Below are 20,123 nucleotides of genomic sequence, written 5' to 3' on the forward strand. Positions count from 1 at the left end.
GTGGTCAGGATTCGGCGCTCTCACCGCCGCGGCCCGGGTTCGATTCCCGGTCAGGGAAAAAACCCTGTTAGTATATTATAGTTTCCTGTTGTGTTATATTACTGTAACCTTAATCGTATTTACTTGTACACTGAGGTCAGTGATATGCAGATTTCCTGAATATGTTTATGGCATAAGGATTACAATTCTGTCCCAATGCTTTGTGGGTGAGCCAAACAACCAATGTGTAAAATTGTAATTCCTATTTCGTAACAAAACTACGAACACTCTTACATTGAATTGGTCAGAAAGCATCCCCCTCCTCAAAAGGCACATTGACCTCTTTTCCATGTGTAATTCATTTTTATCTTGTACAAAGCACTTGATCACAGATCCTCTACACTATACAGGGACTACAATATTTTCTAGGATTTTACACATTTCTGTTTATGTTCATTTGACATGAATGGTGGCCATTTGGTTTCACAAGACCTCTCAACGCTAATGGTAACAACAGACAATTTTACTTTCTAGATGTATCTTTCAGACAATTTTACTTTCTAGATGTATCTTTCAGACACATATTGAAACATGCAGGAAGGTATTTGGGAATTAAAATGTTACTGTATTTGTGTTTCACTTGACGTAAACGAGATTTCTACATTTCACAAGATTCAAGATAACTTCACCAGACTGCTTAGACTTCACATAGTCTTTTCTACAGCACTTTTTGCATCAACGTTTGGTTAAATTTAAATGTCATGTAATTCCGTTGAGGAAACCTTAGAGGCCATCACAGTGTTAACTTGTCTACCAAGTTTTGGAAAACGGAATTATAATGTGCATTGGGCAGAAATCCAAACCAGGTCACCTGGTGGGGGGGGGGCAGCTGTTCTTACCACTATCCTAGCATAACTGGCCCTGCCTTGAAAGTGTGATATATTCCCTCGAGTTATAACAGTGTTTGCCATCCAAAACCTCTTGATATATTGACCAAACCAAAGAGATCCTCACTGACCTCATGGACCTTTATTAAAGGCAAATGTTATGAGGCACAAGCAAGAACAAAGCTCCAAAGGAAACTTTGCTTGAAGTTTTGGTGAAAGGCAAGTTCTCGGAAGCCTAGAACACAGCCAACCACACTTTAGCTCCTGTTTAGGATTAAACTTTGAATTTTGCGTCTGCTTTGAAACAAAACTTATGAGTCATACTTAATGAGTCTTTAAAGCAATGTTGGTATTCGTTATCATAGACCTCTTGCTACCTTCAGCAAACCATGAAAACCACGAAAGTCTTAAGACTGACCTGCAAAAACTGTATTAAAGACAAATTGTACATGGCACATGTAAGACCAAATCCCCGAAAGAAACTGTGGTCCAAGTCTGAGGTAAAGGTAGCATCGCGGAAGCCTAGGAGCCATGACTGTCCCTCAAAATAAGACTGTAACTGTAAAGCTTTTCTCACTTTTAAAACCATGCACACACAACAAACCTAAGGCGCTACAATGTCCAATTACGTAGGCGAGCTGCCGTATGGAAGATATTGTCACAATGCATTCTCACAATGCCAAAAGGTTCATCCCTGGTGGTCTAGTGGTCAGGATTCGGCGCTCTCACCGCCGCGGCCCGGGTTCGATTCCCGGTCAGGGAAAAAACCCTGTTAGTATATTATAGTTTCCTGTTGTGTTATATTACTGTAACCTTAATCGTATTTACTTGTACACTGAGGTCAGTGATATGCAGATTTCCTGAATATGTTTATGGCATAAGGATTACAATTCTGTCCCAATGCTTTGTGGGTGAGCCAAACAACCAATGTGTAAAATTGTAATTCCTATTTCGTAACAAAACTACGAACACTCTTACATTGAATTGGTCAGAAAGCATCCCCCTCCTCAAAAGGCACATTGACCTCTTTTCCATGTGTAATTCATTTTTATCTTGTACAAAGCACTTGATCACAGATCCTCTACACTATACAGGGACTACAATATTTTCTAGGATTTTACACATTTCTGTTTATGTTCATTTGACATGAATGGTGGCCATTTGGTTTCACAAGACCTCTCAACGCTAATGGTAACAACAGACAATTTTAATTTCTAATGTATCTTTCAGACACATATTGAAACATGCAGGAAGGTATTTGGGAATTAAAATATTACTGTATTTGTGTTTCACTTGAAGTACACGAGATTTCTACATTTCACAAGATTCAAGATAACTTCACCAGACTGCTTAGACTTCACATAGTCTTTTCTACAGCACTTTTTGCATCAACGTTTGGTTAAATTTAAATGTCATGTAATTCCGTTGAGGACACCTTAGAGGCCATCACAGTGTTAACTTGTCTACCAAGTTTTGGAAAACGGAATTATAATGTGCATTGGGCAGAAATCCAAACCAGGTCACCTGGTGGGGGGGGGCAGCTGTTCTTACCACTATCCTAGCATAACTGGCCCTGCCTTGAAAGTGTGATAGATTCCCTCGAGTTATTTGACAAAAGGTTGTTTTGCTTGATCAAATCTCAGTCTACAAAACAATAACAGTGTTTGCCATCCAAAACCTCTTGATATATTGACCAAACCAAAGAGATCCTCACTGACCTCATGGACCTTTATTAAAGGCAAATGTTATGAGGCACAAGCAAGAACAAAGCTCCAAAGGAAACTTTGCTTGAAGCTTTGGTGAAAGGCAAGTTCTCGGAAGCCTAGAACACAGCCAACCACAATTTAGCTCTGGTTTAGGATTAAACTTTGAATTTTGCGTCTGCTTGGAAACAAAACTTATGAGTCATACTTAATGAGTCTTTAAAGCAATGTTGGTATTCGTTATCATAGACCTCTTGCTACCTTCAGCAAACCATGAAAACCACGAAAGTCTTAAGACTGACATGCAAAAACTGTATTAAAGACAAATTGTACATGGCACATGTAAGACCAAATCCCCAAAAGAAACTGTGGTCCAAGTCTGAGGTAAAGGTAGGATCACGGAAGCCTAGGAGCCATGACTGTTCCTCAAAATAAGACTGTAACTGTAAAGCTTTTCTCACTTTTAAAACCATGCACACACAACAAACCTAAGGCGCTACAATGTCCAATTACGTAGGCGAGCTGCTGTATGGAAGATATTGTCACAATGCATTCTCACATTGCCAAAAGGTTCGTCCCTGGTGGTCTAGTGGTCAGGATTTGGTGTTTCACCGCCGCTGCCCGGGTTCGATTCCCGGTCAGGGAAAAAGCGCTGTTAGTATGTTATAGTTTCCTGTTGTGTTATATTACTGTAACCTTGATCGTATTTACTTGTACACTGAGGTCTGTGATATGCAGATTTCCTGAATATGTTTATGGCATAAGGATTACAATTCTGTCCCAATGCTTTGTGGGTGAGCCAAACAACCAATGTGTAAAATTGTAATTCCTATTTTGTAACAAAACTACGAACACTCTTACATTGAATTGGTCAGAAAGCATCCCCCTCCTCAAAAGGCACATTGACCTCTTTTCCATGTGTAATTCATTTTTATCTTGTACAAAGCACTTGATCACAGATCCTCTACACTATACAGGGACTACAATATTTTCTAGGATTTTACACATTTCTGTTTATGTTCATTTGGCATGAATGGTGGCCATTTGGTTTCACAAGACCTCTCAACGCTAATGGTAACAACAGACAATTTTAATTTCTAAATGTATCTTTCAGACACATATTGAAACATGCAGGAAGGTATTTGGGAATTAAAATGTTACTGTATTTGTGTTTCACTTGAAGTACACGAGATTTCTACATTTCACAAGATTCAAGATAACTTCACCAGACTGCTTAGACTTCACATAGTCTTTTCTACAGCACTTTTTGCATCAACGTTTGGTTAAATTTAAATGTCATGTAATTCCGTTGAGAACACCTTAGAGGCCATCACAGTGTTAACTTGTCTACCAAGTTTTGGAAAACGGAATTATAATGTGCATTGGGCAGAAATCCAAACCAGGTCACCTGCTGGAGGGGTGGGGGGCAGCTGTTCTTACCACTATCCTAGCATAACTGGCCCTGCCTTGAAAGTGTGATAGATTCCCTCGAGTTATTTGACAAAAGGTTGTTTTGCTTGATCAAATCTCAGTCTACAAAACAATAACAGTGATTGCCATCCAAAAACCTCTTGATATATTGACCAAACTAAAGAGATCCTCACTGACCTCATGGACCTTTATTAAAGGCAAATGTTATGAGGCACAAGCAAGAACAAAGCTCCAAAGGAAACTTTGCTTGAAGTTTTGGTGAAAGGCAAGTTCTCGGAAGCCTAGAACACAGCCAACCACACTTTAGCTCCTGTTTAGGATTAAACTTTGAATTTTGCATCTGCTTTGAAACAAAACTTATGAGTCATACTTAATGAGTCTTTAAAGCAATGTTGGTATTCGTTATCATAGACCTCTTGCTACCTTCAGCAAACCATGAAAACCACGAAAGTCTTAAGACTGACCTGCAAAAACTGTATTAAAGACAAATTGTACATGGCACATGTAAGACCAAATCCCCAAAAGAAACTGTGGTCCAAGTCTGAGGTAAAGGTAGCATCACGGAAGCCTAGGAGCCATGACTGTCCCTCAAAATAAGACTGTAACTGTAAAGCTTTTCTCACTTTTAAAACCATGCACACACAACAAACCTAAGGCGCTACAATGTCCAATTACGTAGGCGAGCTGCCGTATGGAAGATATTGTCACAATGCATTCTCACAATGCCAAAAGGTTCATCCCTGGTGGTCTAGTGGTCAGGATTCGGCGCTCTCACCGCCGCGGCCCGGGTTCGATTCCCGGTCAGGGAAAAAACCCTGTTAGTATATTATAGTTTCCTGTTGTGTTATATTACTGTAACCTTGATCGTATTTACTTGTACACTGAGGTCAGTGATATGCAGATTTCCTGAATATGTTTATGGCATAAGGATTACAATTCTGTCCCAATGCTTTGTGGGTGAGCCAAACAACCAATGTGTAAAATTGTAATTCCTATTTCGTAACAAAACTACGAACACTCTTACATTGAATTGGTCAGAAAGCATCCCCCTCCTCAAAAGGCACATTGACCTCTTTTCCATGTGTAATTCATTTTTATCTTGTACAAAGCACTTGATCACAGATCCTCTACACTATACAGGGACTACAATATTTTCTAGGATTTTACACATTTCTGTTTATGTTCATTTGACATGAATGGTGGCCATTTGGTTTCACAAGACCTCTCAACGCTAATGGTAACAACAGACAATTTTAATTTCTAAATGTATCTTTCAGACACATATTGAAACATGCAGGAAGGTATTTGGGAATTAAAATATTACTGTATTTGTGTTTCACTTGAAGTACACGAGATTTCTACATTTCACAAGATTCAAGATAACTTCACCAGACTGCTTAGACTTCACATAGTCTTTTCTACAGCACTTTTTGCATCAACGTTTGGTTAAATTTAAATGTCATGTAATTCCATTGAGAACACCTTAGAGGCCATCACAGTGTTAACTTGTCTACCAAGTTTTGGAAAACGGAATTATAATGTGCATTGGGCAGAAATCCAAACCAGGTCACCTGCTGGAGGGGTGGGGGGCAGCTGTTCTTACCACTATCCTAGCATAACTGGCCCTGCCTTGAAAGTGTGATAGATTCCCTCGAGTTATTTGACAAAAGGTTGTTTTGCTTGATCAAATCTCAGTCTACAAAACAATAACAGTGTTTGCCATCCAAAACCTCTTGATATATTGGCCAAACCAAAGAGATCCTCACTGACCTCATGGACCTTTATTAAAGGCAAATGTTATGAGGCACAAGCAAGAGCAAAGCTCCAAAGGAAACTTTGCTTGAAGCTTTGGTGAAAGGCAAGTTCTCGGAAGCCTAGAACACAGCCAACCACAATTTAGCTCTGGTTTAGGATTAAACTTTGAATTTTGCGTCTGCTTGGAAACAAAACTTATGAGTCATACTTAATGAGTCTTTAAAGCAATGTTGGTATTCGTTATCATAGACCTCTTGCTACCTTCAGCAAACCATGAAAACCACGAAAGTCTTAAGACTGACATGCAAAAACTGTATTAAAGACAAATTGTACATGGCACATGTAAGACCAAATCCCCAAAAGAAACTGTGGTCCAAGTCTGAGGTAAAGGTAGGATCACGGAAGCCTAGGAGCCATGACTGTTCCTCAAAATAAGACTGTAACTGTAAAGCTTTTCTCACTTTTAAAACCATGCACACACAACAAACCTAAGGCGCTACAATGTCCAATTACGTAGGCGAGCTGCTGTATGGAAGATATTGTCACAATGCATTCTCACATTGCCAAAAGGTTCGTCCCTGATGGTCTAGTGGTTAGGATTTGGTGTTTTCACCACCACGGTCCGGGTTCAATTCCCGGTCAGGGAAAAAGCGCTGTTAGTATGTTATAGTTTCCTGTTGTGTTATATTACTGTAACCTTGATCGTATTTACTTGTACACTGAGGTCTGTGATATGCAGATTTCCTGAATATGTTTATGGCATAAGGATTACAATTCTGTCCCAATGCTTTGTGGGTGAGCCAAACAACCAATGTGTAAAATTGTAATTCCTATTTTGTAACAAAACTACGAACACTCTTACATTGAATTGGTCAGAAAGCATCCCCCTCCTCAAAAGGCACATTGACCTCTTTTCCATGTGTAATTCATTTTTATCTTGTACAAAGCACTTGATCACAGATCCTCTACACTATACAGGGACTACAATATTTTCTAGGATTTTACACATTTCTGTTTATGTTCATTTGGCATGAATGGTGGCCATTTGGTTTCACAAGACCTCTCAACGCTAATGGTAACAACAGACAATTTTAATTTCTAAATGTATCTTTCAGACACATATTGAAACATGCAGGAAGGTATTTGGGAATTAAAATGTTACTGTATTTGTGTTTCACTTGAAGTACACGAGATTTCTACATTTCACAAGATTCAAGATAACTTCACCAGACTGCTTAGACTTCACATAGTCTTTTCTACAGCACTTTTTGCATCAACGTTTGGTTAAATTTAAATGTCATGTAATTCCGTTGAGAACACCTTAGAGGCCATCACAGTGTTAACTTGTCTACCAAGTTTTGGAAAACGGAATTATAATGTGCATTGGGCAGAAATCCAAACCAGGTCACCTGCTGGAGGGGTGGGGGGCAGCTGTTCTTACCACTATCCTAGCATAACTGGCCCTGCCTTGAAAGTGTGATAGATTCCCTCGAGTTATTTGACAAAAGGTTGTTTTGCTTGATCAAATCTCAGTCTACAAAACAATAACAGTGTTTGCCATCCAAAACCTCTTGATATATTGGCCAAACCAAAGAGATCCTCACTGACCTCATGGACCTTTATTAAAGGCAAATGTTATGAGGCACAAGCAAGAGCAAAGCTCCAAAGGAAACTTTGCTTGAAGCTTTGGTGAAAGGCAAGTTCTCGGAAGCCTAGAACACAGCCAACCACAATTTAGCTCTGGTTTAGGATTAAACTTTGAATTTTGCGTCTGCTTTGAAACAAAACTTATGAGTCATACTTAATGAGTCTTTAAAGCAATGTTGGTATTCGTTATCATAGACCTCTTGCTACCTTCAGCAAACCATGAAAACCACGAAAGTCTTAAGACTGACCTGCAAAAACTGTATTAAAGACAAATTGTACATGGCACATGTAAGACCAAATCCCCAAAGAAACTGTGGTCCAAGTCTGAGGTAAAGGTAGGATCACGGAAGCCTAGGAGCCATGACTGTTCCTCAAAATAAGACTGTAACTGTAAAGCTTTTCTCACTTTTAAAACCATGCACACACAACAAACCTAAGGCGCTATAATGTCCAATTACGTAGGCGAGCTGCTGTATGGAAGATATTGTCACAATGCATTCTCACATTGCCAAAAGGTTCATCCCTGGTGGTCTAGTGTTCAGGATTTGGTGTTTTCACTGCCGCGGCCTGGGTTCGATTCCCGGTCAGGGAAAAAGCACTGTTAGTATGTTATAGTTTCCTGTTGTGTTATATTACTGTAACCTTGATCGTATTTACTTGTACACTGAGGTCTGTGATATGCAGATTTCCTGAATATGTTTATGGCATAAGGATTACAATTCTGTCCCAATGCTTTGTGGGTGAGCCAAACAACCAATGTGTAAAATTGTAATTCCTATTTCGTAACAAAACTACGAACACTCTTACATTGAATTGGTCAGAAAGCATCCCCCTCCTCAAAAGGCACATTGACCTCTTTTCCATGTGTAATTCATTTTTATCTTGTACAAAGCACTTGATCACAGATCCTCTACACTATACAGGGACTACAATATTTTCTAGGATTTTACACATTTCTGTTTATGTTCATTTGACATGAATGGTGGCCATTTGGTTTCACAAGACCTCTCAACGCTAATGGTAACAACAGACAATTTTACTTTCTAGATGTATCTTTCAGACACATATTGAAACATGCAGGAAGGTATTTGGGAATTAAAATGTTACTGTATTTGTGTTTCACTTGACGTACACGAGATTTCTACATTTCACAAGATTCAAGATAACTTCACCAGACTGCTTAGACTTCACATAGTCTTTTCTACAGCACTTTTTGCATCAACGTTTGGTTAAATTTAAATGTCATGTAATTCCGTTGAGGACACCTTAGAGGCCATCACAGTGTTAACTTGTCTACCAAGTTTTGGAAAACGGAATTATAATGTGCATTGGGCAGAAATCCAAACCAGGTCACCTGCTGGAGGGGTGGGGGGCAGCTGTTCTTACCACTATCCTAGCATAACTGGCCCTGCCTTGAAAGTGTGATAGATTCCCTCGAGTTATTTGACAAAAGGTTGTTTTGCTTGATCAAATCTCAGTCTACAAAACAATAACAGTGTTTGCCATCCAAAACCTCTTGATATATTGACCAAACCAAAGAGATCCACACTGACCTCATGGACCTTTATTAAAGGCAAATGTTATGAGGCACAAGCAAGAACAAAGCTCCAAAGGAAACTTTGCTTGAAGTTTTGGTGAAAGGCAAGTTCTCGGAAGCCTAGAACACAGCCAACCACACTTTAGCTCCTGTGTAGGATTAAACTTTGAATTTTGCGTCTGCTTTGAAACAAAACTTATGAGTCATACTTAATGAGTCTTTAAAGCAATGTTGGTATTTGTTATCATAGACCTCTTGCTACCTTCAGCAAACCATGAAAACCACGAAAGTCTTAAGACTGACCTGCAAAAACTGTATTAAAGACAAATTGTACATGGCACATGTAAGACCAAATCCCCAAAATAAACTGTGGTCCAAGTCTGAGGTAAAGGTAGCATCGCGGAAGCCTAGGAGCCATGACTGTCCCTCAAAATAAGACTGTAACTGTAAAGCTTTTCTCACTTTTAAAACCATGCACACACAACAAACCTAAGGCGCTACAATGTCCAATTACGTAGGCGAGCTGCCGTATGGAAGATATTGTCACAATGCATTCTCACAATGCCAAAAGGTTCATCCCTGGTGGTCTAGTGGTCAGGATTCGGCGCTCTCACCGCCGCGGCCCGGGTTCGATTCCCGGTCAGGGAAAAAACCCTGTTAGTATGTTATAGTTTCCTGTTGTGTTATATTACTGTAACCTTGATCGTATTTACTTGTACACTGAGGTCTGTGATATGCAGATTTCCTGAATATGTTTATGGCATAAGGATTACAATTCTGTCCCAATGCTTTGTGGGTGAGCCAAACAACCAATGTGTAAAATTGTAATTCCTATTTCGTAACAAAACTACGAACACTCTTACATTGAATTGGTCAGAAAGCATCCCCCTCCTCAAAAGGCACATTGACCTCTTTTCCATGTGTAATTCATTTTTATCTTGTACAAAGCACTTGATCACAGATCCTCTACACTATACAGGGACTACAATATTTTCTAGGATTTTACACATTTCTGTTTATGTTCATTTGGCATGAATGGTGGCCATTTGGTTTCACAAGACCTCTCAACGCTAATGGTAACAACAGACAATTTTAATTTCTAAATGTATCTTTCAGACACATATTGAAACATGCAGGAAGGTATTTGGGAATTAAAATGTTACTGTATTTGTGTTTCACTTGAAGTACACGAGATTTCTACATTTCACAAGATTCAAGATAACTTCACCAGACTGCTTAGACTTCACATAGTCTTTTCTACAGCACTTTTTGCATCAACGTTTGGTTAAATTTAAATGTCATGTAATTCCGTTGAGAACACCTTAGAGGCCATCACAGTGTTAACTTGTCTACCAAGTTTTGGAAAACGGAATTATAATGTGCATTGGGCAGAAATCCAAACCAGGTCACCTGCTGGAGGGGTGGGGGGCAGCTGTTCTTACCACTATCCTAGCATAACTGGCCCTGCCTTGAAAGTGTGATAGATTCCCTCAAGTTATTTGACAAAAGGTTGTTTTGCTTGATCAAATCTCAGTCTACAAAACAATAACAGTGTTTGCCATCCAAAACCTCTTGATATATTGGCCAAACCAAAGAGATCCTCACTGACCTCATGGACCTTTATTAAAGGCAAATGTTATGAGGCACAAGCAAGAGCAAAGCTCCAAAGGAAACTTTGCTTGAAGCTTTGGTGAAAGGCAAGTTCTCGGAAGCCTAGAACACAGCCAACCACAATTTAGCTCTGGTTTAGGATTAAACTTTGAATTTTGCGTCTGCTTTGAAACAAAACTTATGAGTCATACTTAATGAGTCTTTAAAGCAATGTTGGTATTCGTTATCATAGACCTCTTGCTACCTTCAGCAAACCATGAAAACCACGAAAGTCTTAAGACTGACCTGCAAAAACTGTATTAAAGACAAATTGTACATGGCACATGTAAGACCAAATCCCCAAAAGAAACTGTGGTCCAAGTCTGAGGTAAAGGTAGGATCACGGAAGCCTAGGAGCCATGACTGTTCCTCAAAATAAGACTGTAACTGTAAAGCTTTTCTCACTTTTAAAACCATGCACACACAACAAACCTAAGGCGCTACAATGTCCAATTACGTAGGCGAGCTGCCGTATGGAAGATATTGTCACAATGCATTCTCACATTGCCAAAAGGTTCATCCCTGGTGGTCTAGTGGTCAGGATTCGGCGTTTTCACCGCCGCTGCCCGGGTTCGATTCCCGGTCAGGGAAAAAGCGCTGTTAGTATGTTATAGTTTCCTGTTGTGTTATATTACTGTAACCTTGATCGTATTTACTTGTACACTGAGGTCTGTGATATGCAGATTTCCTGAATATGTTTATGGCATAAGGATTACAATTCTGTCCCAATGCTTTGTGGGTGAGCCAAACAACCAATGTGTAAAATAGTAATTCCTATTTCGTAACAAAACTACGAACACTCTTACATTGAATTGGTCAGAAAGCATCCCCCTCCTCAAAAGGCACATTGACCTCTTTTCCATGTGTAATTCATTTTTATCTTGTACAAAGCACTTGATCACAGATCCTCTACACTATACAGGGACTACAATATTTTCTAGGATTTTACACATTTCTGTTTATGTTCATTTGGCATGAATGGTGGCCATTTGGTTTCACAAGACCTCTCAACGCTAATGGTAACAACAGACAATTTTAATTTCTAAATGTATCTTTCAGACACATATTGAAACATGCAGGAAGGTATTTGGGAATTAAAATATTACTGTATTTGTGTTTCACTTGAAGTACACGAGATTTCTATATTTCACAAGATTCAAGATAACTTCACCAGACTGCTTAGACTTCACATAGTCTTTTCTACAGCACTTTTTGCATCAACGTTTGGTTAAATTTAAATGTCATGTAATTCCGTTGAGAACACCTTAGAGGCCATCACAGTGTTAACTTGTCTACCAAGTTTTGGAAAACGGAATTATAATGTGCATTGGGCAGAAATCCAAACCAGGTCACCTGCTGGAGTTGTGGGGGGCAGCTGTTCTTACCACTATCCTAGCATAACTGGCCCTGCCTTGAAAGTGTGATAGATTCCCTCGAGTTATTTGACAAAAGGTTGTTTTGCTTGATCAAATCTCAGTCTACAAAACAATAACAGTGTTTGCCATCCAAAACCTCTTGATATATTGACCAAACCAAAGAGATCCTCACTGACCTCATGGACCTTTATTAAAGGCAAATGTTATGAGGCACAAGCAAGAACAAAGCTCCAAAGGAAACTTTGCTTGAAGTTTTGGTGAAAGGCAAGTTCTCGGAAGCCTAGAACACAGCCAACCACACTTTAGCTCCTGTGTAGGATTAAACTTTGAATTTTGCGTCTGCTTTGAAACAAAACTTATGAGTCATACTTAATGAGTCTTTAAAGCAATGTTGGTATTCGTTATCATAGACCTCTTGCTACCTTCAGCAAACCATGAAAACCACGAAAGTCTTAAGACTGACCTGCAAAAACTGTATTAAAGACAAATTGTACATGGCACATGTAAGACCAAATCCCCAAAATAAACTGTGGTCCAAGTCTGAGGTAAAGGTAGCATCGCGGAAGCCTAGGAGCCATGACTGTCCCTCAAAATAAGACTGTAACTGTAAAGCTTTTCTCACTTTTAAAACCATGCACACACAACAAACCTAAGGCGCTACAATGTCCAATTACGTAGGCGAGCTGCCGTATGGAAGATATTGTCACAATGCATTCTCACAATGCCAAAAGGTTCATCCCTGGTGGTCTAGTGGTCAGGATTCGGCGCTCTCACCGCCGCGGCCCGGGTTCGATTCCCGGTCAGGGAAAAAACCCTGTTAGTATATTATAGTTTCCTGTTGTGTTATATTACTGTAACCTTGATCGTATTTACTTGTACACTGAGGTCTGTGATATGCAGATTTCCTGAATATGTTTATGGCATAAGGATTACAATTCTGTCCCAATGCTTTGTGGGTGAGCCAAACAACCAATGTGTAAAATAGTAATTCCTATTTCGTAACAAAACTACGAACACTCTTACATTGAATTGGTCAGAAAGCATCCCCCTCCTCAAAAGGCACATTGACCTCTTTTCCATGTGTAATTCATTTTTATCTTGTACAAAGCACTTGATCACAGATCCTCTACACTATACAGGGACTACAATATTTTCTAGGATTTTACACATTTCTGTTTATGTTCATTTGGCATGAATGGTGGCCATTTGGTTTCACAAGACCTCTCAACGCTAATGGTAACAACAGACAATTTTAATTTCTAAATGTATCTTTCAGACACATATTGAAACATGCAGGAAGGTATTTGGGAATTAAAATGTTACTGTATTTGTGTTTCACTTGAAGTACACGAGATTTCTACATTTCACAAGATTCAAGATAACTTCACCAGACTGCTTAGACTTCACATAGTCTTTTCTACAGCACTTTTTGCATCAACGTTTGGTTAAATTTAAATGTCATGTAATTCCGTTGAGGACACCTTAGAGGCCATCACAGTGTTAACTTGTCTACCAAGTTTTGGAAAACGGAATTATAATGTGCATTGGGCAGAAATCCAAACCAGGTCACCTGGTGGGGGGGGGGGCAGCTGTTCTTACCACTATCCTAGCATAACTGGCCCTGCCTTGAAAGTGTGATAGATTCCCTCGAGTTATTTGACAAAAGGTTGTTTTGCTTGATCAAATCTCAGTCTACAAAACAATAACAGTGTTTGCCATCCAAAACCTCTTGATATATTGACCAAACCAAAGAGATCCTCACTGACCTCATGGACCTTTATTAAAGGCAAATGTTATGAGGCACAAGCAAGAGCAAAGCTCCAAAGGAAACTTTGCTTGAAGCTTTGGTGAAAGGCAAGTTCTCGGAAGCCTAGAACACAGCCAACCACAATTTAGCTCTGGTTTAGGATTAAACTTTGAATTTTGCGTCTGCTTTGAAACAAAACTTATGAGTCATACTTAATGAGTCTTTAAAGCAATGTTGGTATTCGTTATCATAGACCTCTTGCTACCTTCAGCAAACCATGAAAACCACGAAAGTCTTAAGACTGACCTGCAAAAACTGTATTAAAGACAAATTGTACATGGCACATGTAAGACCAAATCCCCAAAAGAAACTGTGGTCCAAGTCTGAGGTAAAGGTAGGATCACGGAAGCCTAGGAGCCATGACTGTTCCTCAAAATAAGACTGTAACTGTAAAGCTTTTCTCACTTTTAAAACCATGCACACACAACAAACCTAAGGCGCTACAATGTCCAATTACGTAGGCGAGCTGCCGTATGGAAGATATTGTCACAATGCATTCTCACATTGCCAAAAGGTTCATCCCTGGTGGTCTAGTGGTCAGGATTTGGCGTTTTCACCGCCGCTGCCCGGGTTCGATTCCCGGTCAGGAAAAAAGCGCTGTTAGTATGTTATAGTTTCCTGTTGTGTTATATTACTGTAACCTTGATCGTATTTACTTGTACACTGAGGTCTGTGATATGCAGATTTCCTGAATATGTTTATGGCATAAGGATTACAATTCTGTCCCAATGCTTTGTGGGTGAGCCAAACAACCAATGTGTAAAATTGTAATTCCTATTTCGTAACAAAACTACCAACACTCTTACATTGAATTGGTCAGAAAGCATCCCCCTCCTCAAAAGGCACATTGACCTCTTTTCCATGTGTAATTCATTTTTATCTTGTACAAAGCACTTGATCACAGATCCTCTACACTATACAGGGACTACAATATTTTCTAGGATTTTACACATTTCTGTTTATGTTCATTTGGCATGAATGGTGGCCATTTGGTTTCACAAGACCTCTCAACGCTAATGGTAACAACAGACAATTTTAATTTCTAAATGTATCTTTCAGACACATATTGAAACATGCAGGAAGGTATTTGGGAATTAAAATGTTACTGTATTTGTGTTTCACTTGAAGTACACGAGATTTCTACATTTCACAAGATTCAAGATAACTTCACCAGACTGCTTAGACTTCACATAGTCTTTTCTACAGCACTTTTTGCATCAACGTTTGGTTAAATTTAAATGTCATGTAATTCCGTTGAGAACACCTTAGAGGCCATCACAGTGTTAACTTGTCTACCAAGTTTTGGAAAACGGAATTATAATGTGCATTGGGCAGAAATCCAAACCAGGACACCTGCTGGAGGGGTGGGGGGCAGCTGTTCTTACCACTATCCTAGCATAACTGATCCTGCCTTGAAAGTGTGATAGATTCCCTCGAGTTATTTGACAAAAGGTTGTTTTGCTTGATCAAATCTCAGTCTACAAAACAATAACAGTGTTTGCCATCCAAAACCTCTTGATATATTGACCAAACCAAAGAGATCCTCACTGACCTCATGGACCTTTATTAAAGGCAAATGTTATGAGGCACAAGCAAGAACAAAGCTCCAAAAGAAACTTTGCTTGAAGTTTTGGTGAAAGGCAAGTTCTCGGAAGCCTAGAACACAGCCAACCACAATTTAGCTCTGGTTTAGGATTAAACTTTGAATTTTGCGTCTGCTTTGAAACAAAACTTATGAGTCATACTTAATGAGTCTTTAAAGCAATGTTGGTATTCGTTATCATAGACCTCTTGCTACCTTCAGCAAACCATGAAAACCACGAAAGTCTTAAGACTGACCTGCAAAAACTGTATTAAAGACAAATTGTACATGGCACATGTAAGACCAAATCCCCAAAAGAAACTGTGGTCCAAGTCTGAGGTAAAGGTAGGATCACGGAAGCCTAGGAGCCATGACTGTTCCTCAAAATAAGACTGTAACTGTAAAGCTTTTCTCACTTTTAAAACCATGCACACACAACAAACCTAAGGCGCTACAATGTCCAATTACGTAGGCGAGCTGCTGTATGGAAGATATTGTCACAATGCATTCTCACATTGCCAAAAGGTTCATCCCTGGTGGTCTAGTGGTCAGGATTCGGCGTTTTCACCGCCGCTGCCCGGGTTCGATTCCCGGTCAGGGAAAAAGCGCTGTTAGTATGTTATAGTTTCCTGTTGTGTTATATTACTGTAACCTTGATTGTATTTACTTGTACACTGAGGTCTGTGATATGCAGATTTCCTGAATATGTTTATGGCATAAGGATTACAATTCTGTCCCAATGCTTTGTGGGTGAGCCAAACAACCAATGTGTAAAATTGTAATTCCTATTTCGTAACAAAACTACGAACACTCTTACATTGAATTGGTCAGAAAGCATCCCCCTCCTCAAAAGGCACATTGACCTCTTTTCCATGTGTAATTCATTTTTATCTTGTACAAAGCACTTGATCACAGATCCTCTACACTATACAGGGACTACAATATTTTCTAGGATTTTACACATTTCTGTTTATGTTCATTTGGCATGAATGGTGGCCATTTGGTTTCACAAGACCTCTCAACGCTAATGGTAACAACAGACAATTTTAATTTCTAAATGTATCTTTCAGACACATATTGAAACATGCAGGAAGGTATTTGGGAATTAAAATGTTACTGTATTTGTGTTTCACTTGAAGTACACGAGATTTCTACATTTCACAAGATTCAAGATAACTTCACCAGACTGCTTAGACTTCACAGAGTCTTTTCTACAGCACTTTTTGCATCAACGTTTGGTTAAATTTAAATGTCATGTAATTCCGTTGAGAACACCTTAGAGGCCATCACAGTGTTAACTTGTCTACCAAGTTTTGGAAAACGGAATTATAATGTGCATTGGGCAGAAATCCAAACCAGGTCACCTGCTGGAGGGGTGGGGGGCAGCTGTTCTTACCACTATCCTAGCATAACTGGCCCTGCCTTGAAAGTGTGATAGATTCCCTCGAGTTATTTGACAAAAGGTTGTTTTGCTTGATCAAATCTCAGTCTACAAAACAATAACAGTGTTTGCCATCCAAAACCTCTTGATATATTGGCCAAACCAAAGAGATCCTCACTGACCTCATGGACCTTTATTAAAGGCAAATGTTATGAGGCACAAGCAAGAGCAAAGCTCCAAAGGAAACTTTGCTTGAAGCTTTGGTGAAAGGCAAGTTCTCGGAAGCCTAGAACACAGCCAACCACAATTTAGCTCTGGTTTAGGATTAAACTTTGAATTTTGCGTCTGCTTTGAAACAAAACTTATGAGTCATACTTAATGAGTCTTTAAAGCAATGTTGGTATTCGTTATCATAGACCTCTTGCTACCTTCAGCAAACCATGAAAACCACGAAAGTCTTAAGACTGACCTGCAAAAACTGTATTAAAGACAAATTGTACATGGCACATGTAAGACCAAATCCCCAAAAGAAACTGTGGTCCAAGTCTGAGGTAAAGGTAGCATCACGGAAGCCTAGGAGCCATGAATGTTCCTCAAAATAAGACTGTAACTGTAAAGCTTTTCTCACTTTTAAAACCATGCACACACAACAAACCTAAGGCACTACAATGTCCAATTACGTAGGTGAGCTGCCGTATGGAAGATATTTTGCTCAAAGGTTCATCCCTGGTGGTCTAGTGGTCAGGATTTGGCGCTCTCACTGCCGTGGCCTGGGTTCGATTCCCGGTCAGGGAAAAAACCCTGTTAGTATATTATAGTTTCCTGTTGTGTTATATTACTGTAACCTTGATCGTATTTACTTGTACACTGAGGTCAGTGATATGCAGATTTCCTGAATATGTTTATGGCATAAGGATTACAATTCTGTCCCAATGCTTTGTGGGCGAGCCAAACAACCAATGTGTAAAATTGTAATTCCTATTTTGTAACAAAACTACAAACACTCTTACATTGAATTGGTCAGAAAGCATCCCCCTCCTCAAAAGGCACATTGACCTCTTTTCCATGTGTAATTCATTTTTATCTTGTACAAAGCACTTGATCACAGATCCTCTACACTATACAGGGACTACAATATTTTCTAGGATTTTACACATTTCTGTTTATGTTCATTTGGCATGAATGGTGGCCATTTGGTTTCACAAGACCTCTCAACGCTAATGGTAACAACAGACAATTTTACTTTCTAAATGTATCTTTCAGACACATATTGAAACATGCAGGAAGGTATTTGGGAATTAAAATGTTACTGTATTTGTGTTTCACTTGAAGTACACGAGATTTCTACATTTCACAAGATTCAAGATAACTTCACCAGACTGCTTAGACTTCACAGAGTCTTTTCTACAGCACTTTTTGCATCAACGTTTGGTTAAATTTAAATGTCATGTAATTCCGTTGAGAACACCTTAGAGGCCATCACAGTGTTAACTTGTCTACCAAGTTTTGGAAAACGGAAATATAATGTGCATTGGGCAGAAATCCAAACCAGGTCACCTGGTGGGGGGGGCAGCTGTTCTTACCACTATCCTAGCATAACTGGCCCTGCCTTGAAAGTGTGATAGATTCCCTCGAGTTATTTGACAAAAGGTTGTTTTGCTTGATCAAATCTCAGTCTACAAAACAATAACAGTGTTTGCCATCCAAAACCTCTTGATATATTGACCAAACCAAAGAGATCCTCACTGACCTCATGGACCTTTATTAAAGGCAAATGTTATGAGGCACAAGCAAGAGCAAAGCTCCAAAGGAAACTTTGCTTGAAGCTTTGGTGAAAGGCAAGTTCTCGGAAGCCTAGAACACAGCCAACCACACTTTAGCTCTGGTTTAGGATTAAACTTTGAATTTTGCGTCTGCTTTGAAACAAAACTTATGAGTCATACTTAATGAGTCTTTAAAGCAATGTTGGTATTCGTTATCATAGACCTCTTGCTACCTTCAGCAAACCATGAAAACCACGAAAGTCTTAAGACTGACCTGCAAAAACTGTATTAAAGACAAATTGTACATGGCACATGTAAGACCAAATCCCCAAAAGAAACTGTGGTCCAAGTCTGAGGTAAAGGTAGCATCACGGAAGCCTAGGAGCCATGACTGTTCCTCAAAATAAGACTGTAACTGTAAAGCTTTTCTCACTTTTAAAACCATGCACACACAACAAACCTAAGGCGCTACAATGTCCAATTACGTAGGCGAGCTGCCGTATGGAAAATATTGTCACAATGCATTCTCACATTGTCAAAAGGTTCATCCCTGGTGGTCTAGTGGTCAGGATTCAGCGTTTTCACCACCGCGGCCTGGGTTCGATTCCTGGTCAAGGAAAAAACCCTGTTAGTATGTTATAGATTCCTGTTGTGTTATATTACTGTAACCTTGATCGTATTTACTTGTACACTGAGGTCAGTGATATGCAGATTTCCTGAATATGTTTATGGCATAATGATTACAATTCTGTCCCAATGCTTTGTGGGCGAGCCAAACAACCAATGTGTAAAATTGTAATTCCTATTTTGTAACAAAACTACGAACACTCTTACATTGAATTGGTCAGAAAGCATCCCCCTCCTCAAAATGCACATTGACCTCTTTTCCATGTGTAATTCATTTTTATCTTGTACAAAGCACTTGATCACAGATCCTCTACACTATACAGGGACTACAATATTTTCTAGGATTTTACACATTTCTGTTTATGTTCATTAGCTCTTCTTAATCTAAATTAAGGCAGAGGAATGATTTCAGAGATCAGCGCTGAGGCTCCCGTCTCGGACCATCGCCATCTGTTAGAGGATGACGAAGAGCCTCGATAGAAGGTAACATGTAGTTTTATATCTGGCACTCCAATGCAATGGATGTTCCCTTCCTCAGTGATTATCAGCAGACTATGTGTCACCATTGTGGTGTCTATCTGTTAGATTGTGTAGTAGCGGGTGTCCATCCTTAATCTAAGTGTGCTGTAGCTATCTAATCAAACCAGTTATACCGGCTGCTCCACCATCAGCCCCAGTGCCCCAGCCTCAGGTCATTTATGACAAACCTTGGGCCATTTATCCTTGTAGTGTATGTCTATGAGCATACTTATCCTATTTTAACCAAAGGGAAACATAGAACTTATACTTTATTTCACTATAGTATAAATGGGAAAAACAGCTATGGGCATATTAATAAAGGTTATTCCTAACATAATGTTTATATAAACTATAGTTTATAAATATAGTTATATATAGTTTATATAACATAGTTTATCTATTTTATAGAATACCATTCTTGTTCAGGAGTTCCTCTCTCTTCTTATTCTTATTTTCCCCACTGTGGGGAATAATAAGAA

The 20,123-nt window shown here is 39.3% G+C and overlaps 1 protein-coding gene, 1 long non-coding RNA gene and 9 other non-coding genes across 12 annotated transcripts in view; 10 read left to right on the top strand and 1 right to left on the bottom strand.

Annotated features, from left to right (window-relative positions):
• The window catches only part of mlsl (malate synthase-like), a 95,771-nt gene that overhangs the window by 75,419 nt on the left and 229 nt on the right, over window positions 1-20,123 (bottom strand). Inside the window, exon 2 of one of the 2 annotated variants that reach the window (XM_047353179.1) lies at window positions 19,030-19,105. The gene's annotated coding sequence lies outside the window, so the exon portion shown is untranslated. Of the gene's footprint in view, window positions 1-19,029; window positions 19,593-20,123 lie in introns of those variants that run through there. The other variant, XM_047353177.1, reaches the window with a different exon arrangement.
• On the top strand, window positions 1,558-1,629 carry trnae-cuc. Its single transcript has one exon. It is a non-coding gene; the product is annotated as a tRNA-Glu (tRNA).
• Window positions 4,738-4,809, top strand: trnae-cuc. The gene has a single exon. It is a non-coding gene; the product is annotated as a tRNA-Glu (tRNA).
• trnae-uuc lies at window positions 6,331-6,402 on the top strand. Its single transcript has one exon. It is a non-coding gene; the product is annotated as a tRNA-Glu (tRNA).
• LOC124860161 lies at window positions 7,743-19,391 on the top strand. Its single transcript, XR_007036285.1, has 2 exons — window positions 7,743-9,510; window positions 17,454-19,391. It is a non-coding gene; the product is annotated as an uncharacterized LOC124860161 (long non-coding RNA).
• Window positions 9,516-9,587, top strand: trnae-cuc. The gene has a single exon. It is a non-coding gene; the product is annotated as a tRNA-Glu (tRNA).
• trnae-uuc lies at window positions 11,109-11,180 on the top strand. The gene has a single exon. It is a non-coding gene; the product is annotated as a tRNA-Glu (tRNA).
• On the top strand, window positions 12,702-12,773 carry trnae-cuc. Its single transcript has one exon. It is a non-coding gene; the product is annotated as a tRNA-Glu (tRNA).
• On the top strand, window positions 14,292-14,363 carry trnae-uuc. The gene has a single exon. It is a non-coding gene; the product is annotated as a tRNA-Glu (tRNA).
• On the top strand, window positions 15,885-15,956 carry trnae-uuc. Its single transcript has one exon. It is a non-coding gene; the product is annotated as a tRNA-Glu (tRNA).
• trnae-cuc lies at window positions 17,459-17,530 on the top strand. The gene has a single exon. It is a non-coding gene; the product is annotated as a tRNA-Glu (tRNA).

Source organism: Girardinichthys multiradiatus, chromosome 23, assembly GCF_021462225.1.
Source record: "Girardinichthys multiradiatus isolate DD_20200921_A chromosome 23, DD_fGirMul_XY1, whole genome shotgun sequence".
Classification (NCBI taxonomy): Eukaryota; Metazoa; Chordata; class Actinopteri; order Cyprinodontiformes; family Goodeidae; genus Girardinichthys; species Girardinichthys multiradiatus.